The 7,141-nt window shown below is 31.9% G+C and overlaps 2 long non-coding RNA genes across 3 annotated transcripts in view; one reads left to right on the plus strand and one right to left on the minus strand.

The window, feature by feature from the left end:
- The window catches only part of LOC145122592 (uncharacterized), a 28,481-nt gene extending 21,709 nt beyond the window's left edge, over positions 1-6,772 (plus strand). Inside the window, exon 7 of the long non-coding RNA XR_013714636.1 lies at positions 6,378-6,772. This is a non-coding gene — a long non-coding RNA (uncharacterized LOC145122592). The remainder of the gene's footprint in view (positions 1-6,377) is intronic.
- Positions 5,694-6,530, minus strand: LOC145122593 (uncharacterized). Of its 2 annotated transcripts, none has more exons than XR_013714637.1 (3): positions 6,354-6,530; positions 6,161-6,257; positions 5,694-6,045 (listed from the first exon to the last, which is right to left on the minus strand). It is a non-coding gene; the product is annotated as an uncharacterized LOC145122593 (long non-coding RNA). The 2 variants fall into 2 exon arrangements; XR_013714638.1 differs by having other exon boundaries at positions 6,135-6,257.
- Positions 6,773-7,141: the final 369 nt, after the last annotated feature.

A 7,141-nucleotide genomic window follows, 5' to 3' on the forward strand; every position in this document is an offset into this window, starting at 1 on the left:
GCTTTCTTCATTATTAAAAGCTTTCCAGCTGTCCACAATAATGTAATTATTAGTGGATAAAAACGTCATGCCTGACATAATAGGCAAGGATCAGACCCTCTCAATGGATCTATAAATTGAGAGTTATGTTTTGTTTAGGGGGCTTCGCAATAACGAGTGCAACAAAAACACTCTCCATCTTGTAAATTTTCAGTTCAAATGTCTTGTGAGTAGAATCTCCCTTAGAAGGGAAAAATGTAAAATATTGTAGGAGTACTTCCATTTTGGGAGCTCTTTTATCAATAAATCCATGTTTTATTATACTTGAGTGTTCATACATAATAGAGTCATGAAACCTGTAAGTGACAGAGTGTCAGGTCAACGATGGTCAACAGTACCACAAGCATGAGGCCAACAGGGAAAGCAACCACACAGACCAAATGAATGACACAGGCTGGCTTGAATAGATTCTATCTATGTAAGTAATACTCCTACTCCAAAACACTTATTGATTAATGAGAAATCTCTTTACAATTTTCTACATCTATTCCCTTCTAATTTCAAAAAGATAAAAGAACACCCAAATTGGTATCAGAGCCTTGTTAAAAATGGCATTACATTATAACAAAACACTTTATATTGGTATCTTTGAAGAAATTCAAAATATCAAGGTAGAAATTTCTCATCATAAAGAAATAATTTTTAGTAATAAAAAAGACTTAGTGCATATAAATTTCAGAATTCTACAAGCACAAAATAAACATACTCACGAATATATACCAAACTTGGTTAGTATACGTAAGTATCTCCTTCATAAGCAAAAAGAACATCAAGAAATCCTTGATAGAAATAAAAACTCAGTTTCAGAACTCAGAAAAAGGATTTTAACTTGTTAACAATTCTTAAAATGAATAAAGAAATTTTCAACAACTCTGAAGAAGATAATTCAGAAGAAAAACAAATCTTAACTTATGTTGAAGATGAAGACGGCTTTCATGCAAATCTTTTAATAAAACAAGATCTTCTCTCTCGAGTTAAGAAAACAGATTTAAAAATAAAGAAAGAAAACATTTTCAAAAATGTTCCTTCTAAACTCAGTATTTTAAATCCTCTTAAAAGGAAAAATGAAATTTTCTATTTTGTTAGTACTAAAGAAATGTCTGTAGACATAAAAGATACAATAGGAGCTGTCTTTCTACCCCTTTTGACTAAGGAACAAATAAACAATAACTTGAAAAATATTCCAGTTGAGATTAGATCAAAAATTAGAATGGTCCATATCGGAGCTGTAAAAATTTTGATAAAATCCCAATTCCAAGCAGGAATAAATTCTCCCATAAAAATGGCCTTAATTGACAACAGAATTACTGACAGACAGGACTGCATCTTAGGTGCTGCTAAAGGAAATCTTGCTTACCAAAAGTTTATGTTTTCAGTCTACCCAAAATTTGCTCTGGATTTGAAATCTGCAAATATAGATAAAACCTTATCTTTCATACATCACTTTGAAAGAAGTGACCTTATGAGCCCAGGTGATAAACCATTTACCATAACCTATATCATAGGATATGCCCTAACCAATAGTCACCATAGCATAGACTACAAGAAAGACGAGTACATCGAACTTGATGATGTCTTTTCAGAAATAGGCCATGTCAAAGATAAACAATTCTGCGACATAAATCCTCAAGAAAACTCTTGGGTTCTAAATATAGCTAGAAATACAAAAGCTCTAGGAGAAACTCTTAGACCAAGAATTTCTATGGATTCACTCCACATAGGAGAAAGCTCAGAAAGAAAAGATAGTAACTTAATAAGAAACATGTCTTTAAAAATTGATAGTCTACGACAGAATATCAAACAAATCACTGAGATTATAAATGAGTAATAAAATTGATTTTCCTCATTTTTATAAAAAAGGTAAAACAGTCAAAATTAAAACTCTTGACGACAATACTGAAAAAAAAAGAATACGTTTTCTCTACTTCTAGAAAAGCTGGTATTCAAACAATTGTAAATCATTGCAATAATCTCAACCAGATCATTGCAAGATGTCTCTTAAAAACTTCAAAAATAAGCCATTACCTTGGTATTTCAAAAGATATTTCTAAGGATATTTCAAAAAATAAGATACCTTTTAACCAATTTAAAAACGATTTAGCCTTTTTGATTAAAAATAATCTTGATAAAAATAATTTTGAAAAATTCTTCGAAGTTATTGAAAAACAAAATAAATTAACTATCAAGTTAACCCAGTCTATTGATAAACATTCTATTCTTTTAGAAAACTCTTTAAAAAACAACCATTTTGTTGAAGAAGTCGCCAAAAAGGCAAATATTGAGGGCATTCTTAAGGAAATCAACCTTAAGATCACTAATATACATGACCAGTTAAAACAGCTGATAGGATGACCTCGATACCCGAGCTCAATAGATCAATCAACCTCCTTAATGAAAAAATAGATGGGCTGATTATAAACTTTGACTTAACAGTCAATAAATACGTAACCATTACACAGTTGGAAGTAGCATCTGCAAAAATTATTGCAGACATTACTAAAGAATTATCTGAAAAGATTGACTCTTGCCCTTGTAATAAAGACATTCTTGAACACATCAAGAATATTTCCATCATAGAACAAAAGACCAAACCTGGAAAATATTCAGGTCTTAAGAAATATTCACCTCCCAATCCTAGTATTGGAAACCCTGACTTAGGAAGCTCAAAAGACTCCCAGAAAATTGATATTTTCAGGAAAGAGCAAAAATGAAAGAAACAATCTCTGAGAAACTCGAGAAATATTTCTTTAACCTTCAATATGAAGATTATGAAAAGGCTGACCAAAAACTTATTCAACTTTTATCTTTAGAAACTGAAGAATGCGAAAAATTGTATCAAAAAAAACCCAAACTTTTTGATCAATATTTTAGAATGACGAAAATAGATGAACCTGAAACTGAATCAGAACAAGAAGATAATTTTAAAACTAATACAAAGACTGTTAAGTTTGAATATTCAGATATGGAAGATGATGAAGCAGAATCTTCTTACACAGCCACAAGAAGAGGCAATAAAAAGAAATATGAGTTCAAAATGCCTGTCCACAATGGTATTCCAAATAGTGGTCAAGGACCCAATACGATCAATGTACTCAATATTGATTGTATCGAAGATCTAAAACTCAGAGAAAGAGTTGTAGAAAAATGGGTTACTGAGATTTCACTAATCTTACAGACAAACCCAGATGAATTTGAAAAAGCAAAAAATGTTCTTCTACTTTTAGAACATAAAACTGACGGAATTGTGCAAAAGTTCCTAAGAAACAATAATTGGAATGAAGATTTGCATGATTCAGATCTTTTTGATAATCTCATAAATGTTATATACACTACTTTCTTAGGTCTTGATTATATTTCTAATAAAGACTTTACCATTAATAAGAAAGTTGACATAGCAAGAGTTTCAATGACAAAACTCCAATTACATGATATTAGTCTTCTCGACAAATACACATGTATGTATGAATCATATCTGTATGATATTCCCCAGAGAAGTGAATATGCACAATGGATATCTGCTTATCTCATGAAAATTCCAATTATTGGAGAAATCTGTACTGAAAGATGGAAAAAAGAAGCTATTGGAGAAATCCAGCAAACCAGTCTTTCTTATGCAACAAAAATTGCAAAAGAAGAAATTGATAGAATCTGTCAAGACAGATATAAACAACAAAAGCTTAAAACTATAAGCAAAGATTGTTGTAGCATTCTCTCTGATTTCAAAAACTTTGATATTGGAAGAAAAACTTATACTAAGAAAAAGTATAAAAACAAAAAGAAATACAAATGTTTTTGGAAAAAGAAAAGAAGAAAATTTTCACCAGGAAAATACTTCAAAAAACCTTCAAAGGAACCACCTAAGAAAACTACTTCCTGTCCGCAAGGAAAGAAAAAATGTAGGTGTTGGATCTGCAATGAAGAAGGACACTATGCCAATGAATGTCCAAATAGGAAAAAAATACCCTGACAAAGTCAAGGTTTTACAAACCGCTAATATTGGAGGTTATGAAGCTCTTGAAGAAGAGTATGATGGTATACAACATGTCTTTACATTTCATGTTAAGGGTTAAACTGAATACAAATACCGGTTTTTGGGACTTAATTGAATAAAAAAAAATATAACGACTAAATCGATTATTAGACCAATATGCAATGACTTTATATATATATATATATATATATATATATATATATATATATATATATATATATATATATATATATTAAACTAACCACGGTGACTAAAAACGAAAAATATTCCTTTTTTTAACTTGAAGAAAGAATATTCAACCAAAGCACAGGAACAAAAATGTTATGAAATAATATATATAACATAAAAGACCATAAATATAAAATTTGTTTAGATCGTGATGGGTTTGGTGGTTTGTACTAACCCAAGTCAAAGTAGATAACAACATCCGAAAGATTAGCAAGAATCGATTTCTATCAAACACAAACACGTGTGGAAAGCTGAAAAATAGGTACAACAAAACAGACAAAAGAAAACAAGAAAACAAACAAAGGGGTAAATAAGCCTTTACATAACTGAGAACTAAAACTATACATAAAAAAGGCCAGCCAATAGGGGTAAAAAACGGTCTAAGTATTGGAAAACTCTTCCACCAACAACCTTGACACACCAAAACGCCCCCACGCCATAAAAATCCAAACAGGGGTAAAATGGTCAAGTAGTGAAAAAAATTCTCTAATCAGTACCTTCGAATCTTCAAGCAGCGTGTCTTAAGAAACTGGAAGAATTGGGGATGGAATACCAATTCAACAGCACACCAGGAACAACCAAATGGGGGTAAAATGGTCCAAGTGTTTGAAAGCTTGCCAAAACAGCAGCCATGAGCCCATAAACTGTAGCTAAGTTTGAATGCAACGCCAATCAGAAATCCATTGAGCACCATTGCCCATATCTGGGGTAAAACCGTCAACATTGTCAAATCTGTCAGAAAACAATATTATGATCTACTCATCTTCACATATACAAATGTTGACTGCACACCAATGAACATCGACACATCCTTGTGGAACATTTGTAAGGGGAAACTAGAAAGTCATTATCCAATGGTATGACAACAATCTTGAGACAACAACCTGAAATTATAGTAAACCTCGTGCCAAAAGTTTTACACGAAATGAGATGCCAAAGATGCAACCATATGTCTAATCCCAGAAACAATAAACACACCAAGTATACCAATTTTATATAATTTATACTAGACTCAACCCACCCCACCCATTTCGATTATTTTAAAACAGGGACAACTTACAGCAATATACCCGATATATATATATATATATATATATATATATATATATATATATATATATATATATATATATATATATACACACCGAGAAGTTGATCCCGAATCCACATACACATAAAGATTACACCCATGAAAAAATTGCAACTATCTGCAGTTTAGAACCTAAATAGATGTCTACCCTTGTGAATTAAAACACACGCAGGACTGTACAAATATGACCTACTCATCACTAACTATATTTCAGCCACATAGATGTAGGCTTATACAGAGAATATAAGCAAGATTCAAAGGTTTATAACGGGATGTAAGTTAAAGAACATACAGGTGGGAAAAAGAGATGCATGTAAACTAGAAAAAGAGAGATACATTGAATCGTACACTTTGCCTATCTAGCATACATTAGTTTTTTCTCATTCGAATCTCTTATGGTCTTTTTCAAGACATCTACAACATAGCTCATTGAAGGTCTCTTTTCTTGATCCAATTATAAATATCTTTTCCTTAACCTACTAAGTCGCACAACCGACTTAACTGGGTATTTTCCTTCTAGTCTTTGATCAATGATCCTCAATAATGTTGTGCTATCCAGCTTGAGTGTTTGCACCCATTCCGAGAGTTCAATCGCCCTTCGGCCGGTTATCATCTCATATACAACAACCCCAAAACTCCATATATCGCTACTCAAGCGAAGATGTCTGCTAGCCGCGTATTCCGAGGCAGAGTACCCCTAGGTTCCAACAGCCCGGAAATAATAGCATGTCAGCAAAAAGGTTTCTTATGAAGTCAGATGTTAGAATTATGGTGCAAAACAATCACCAGTGTAGATACGTGAGTTTTGTCACCTTGAGGCCCTTCTCGTGCTATCCCGAAGTCTAATAGTTTGGGGTGGTAGTCATTCCCCAATAGTATATTCGCCGACTTAAAGTCACGATAAACAACCTTTTATTTCAAAATACAAAACAGAACAAAGAAATGAGAAAAAAAATTTAGAAAATAAACATTAACGTGTAGTTATAATTAACAATAATAACATACCTTTATTTGAAATCCTTCATGTAGGTAACAAAGACCATTTGCTGCTCCAAGGAGAATGTTCATCTGTTCGAAACAAGGTGCCTGACACTTAGTTGGGAACAACGCCTGAACATTCTTTTCACTACTTGACCATTTTACCCCTGTTTGGATTTTTATGGTGTGGGGCGTTTTGGTGTGCCAAGGTTGCTGGTGGAAGAGTTTTCCAATACTTAGACCGTTTTTTACCCCTATTGGCTGAGCTTTTTTATGTATAGTTTTAGTTCTCAGTTACGTAAAGGCTTATTTACCCCTTTGTTTGTTTTCTTGTTTTGTTTTACCTATTTTCCACGCGTGTTCGTGTTGGATAGAAATCGATTCTTGCTAGTCTTTCAGATGTTGTTATCTACTTTGACTTGGGTTAGTACAACCCACCAAACATATCACGATATATATATATATATATATATATATATATATATATATATATTTCATAACATTTTTGTTTCTGTGCTTTAGTTGATTATTCTTATTTCAAGTTAAAAAAAGTCTTTTTTCCTTTTGGTCTTTGTTTCACTGTTTCATATCGTTTTTGGTCACCATGCTTAGTTAATTGTTCTTGATATAAGTTTAAAAAAGAATATATATATATATATATATATATATATATATATATATATATATATATATATATATATATATCCTTTTTGGTACCTATTTCACATTTTTATCATATTTTAGTAACTCTCACCAAAGTGATGGGGTGTTAGTGAGAGAGACCAATATGAATAATAGATAAGTTTTTGACCAAA

Source organism: Lactuca virosa, chromosome 6 (genome assembly GCF_052849685.1).
Source record: "Lactuca virosa cultivar CGN04683 chromosome 6, Lactuca_virosa_CGN04683_v6, whole genome shotgun sequence".
Classification (NCBI taxonomy): domain Eukaryota; kingdom Viridiplantae; phylum Streptophyta; class Magnoliopsida; order Asterales; family Asteraceae; genus Lactuca; species Lactuca virosa.